The following is a 1,903-nucleotide window of genomic DNA, read 5'->3' on the forward strand; positions in this document are numbered from 1 at the left end:
AATTTTGTAAATGGGTGCTTATATGCCAGTGGTTTATATTTACGTAATTTTAGCTGATCTTTCTGACTAAATTTGACTTTTATGGGCAGGTAAATTTAATTAACAGGTGTAAAAACAATAACATTATGAATAAACACTAAAATTCATATTCTTAATACATCTTGCCTGTTTGGTTTGCTGCTAAAATTATCCCAGATGTCAACTGCCAATAATTTTACATTTTTCAAGATGAGGTACATTAATTTGAATTAATTGAAATACAGGTGTAATCGGTAGAAGATTTTACTCTTTTTCTATATTTAATTCAAACATTATCATTGAAAATAAAGTACAAAACTATTTTACTAGTCAATATACCATTGGCTATGCACTCGTATACAATTTAATGAATTCATTTACGTAACAGAATGCATCTAATAAAAAAATCTCATTAACAGATGAGGCAAAGGTGAATACAGATGTGTAACATACTGAAAATTAATATGTAGTTCTCACTTTCACATATTATTTATAATAAAATGAAAAAGAATGTATAAAATAATATACTTGCAAAATAATACAGTTATGACATATTTCTGTCATGAAACTGCCCAAAGCACCCTTTACACAAGGGCACTTTGCAGAATGAGCACATGTATGAGGTCTCGACCTGATATCTTTTCGCAGTTTTTCTTTTTTGCAGCGAACACAGTCCGCAAACCTTTTTTTTCCGATTAATTTTTTCGACTTGATGGAAGTCAATATTTTCTCTGTTGACATCCACCTCAGTTAATTTTGGTTTTCTCCCAGTTCTGTGCTTTCTAGAAGAAAAGCCCTCACGTAACTGAGATGTGATGTCAACCCAAAATTTCAAATGGTCGTAGTCTTTTGGTGGCGGAGGTACTTTGTGGCTTTTTACATATACAATATATGAATTTACTATAGTTAAATTCACTAAAAACCACAAAATGTACCCCCACCATTTCTTCCCAGGTCGACCAACTGGGTAATATGCCCGATATTAGTCGGATTTATCAACCCCACCCATATATTTGTTATAACAAATATTCACAAGGGGTTTCCCGTCAGCACCAACACCAGGTTGTTCATTAGAAGACAGAAATAAAATCTGTCTTTTGTCTTTATATGCAGTAATTAGCAGATCTTTTTGCATCTGTAAAATGTCCCCTCTATTTTTTAATTTTATTTTCATTTCACGGGGTAAACCTTTACGGTTTCCCATAACAGTACTACACATGTAAGTACTTACACGGGCAAGATTTTCCACCGAAGTCACTGATGAAAAAACACGGTTGAAATAGAGGTGTCGGTGCTGATGGTGAAATGGTTCAGTAAGGGACCACACTACATCATGTCCCAATCCATGCGGTCTGTTTCCATTATATTTTTTACCTGTGTAAACATCGAAGTTTATACAGTATCCTGTCTCCAATTCACAAACTTCCCATACCTTGATCCTCCGTTTAGTAGGTTGGGCAGGCATGTACTGCCGAAAATGCACTCTGCCCTTATAGCCTATCATGGTTTCATCTACACTGAGATTTTTCCCAGGAAAAAACACAGTTTTATAATTATTAACAAATAAATTGATTACAGTATGTACTTTGTACAGGGGATCGTAGTTTGGGTTGTTTTTGTTGGGGGCATTTGCAGAATCAGTTAAATGCAAATACTGAGATATTTTCGAATACCTCGTTTTCGACATAATACTTGAGATATATGGGTCGCCATACCTTACATCGGGACTCCAATAGTTCCATAGTCAAGGAAGCTGTTTCATACCAAACATAATGTTGATTGTGAAAAATGCTCTCATTTCCGCAGTAGTAGTTGGCTGCCATAGTGGATCGTTTCTTCCACGAACAGTAATTAAATGTTGCGCATATTTGTTAGTTTCCTCCGC

General features: G+C 34.8%; 1 protein-coding gene across 1 annotated transcript in view; it reads right to left on the reverse strand.

Moving 5' to 3' along the window:
• The window catches only part of LOC106867373 (uncharacterized), a 48,895-nt gene that overhangs the window by 45,223 nt on the left and 1,769 nt on the right, over positions 1 to 1,903 (reverse strand). The window lies entirely within an intron of this gene.

The sequence above is a fragment of the Octopus bimaculoides genome, chromosome 6 (genome assembly GCF_001194135.2).
Source record: "Octopus bimaculoides isolate UCB-OBI-ISO-001 chromosome 6, ASM119413v2, whole genome shotgun sequence".
In the NCBI taxonomy this organism is placed as follows: Eukaryota; Metazoa; Mollusca; class Cephalopoda; order Octopoda; family Octopodidae; genus Octopus; species Octopus bimaculoides.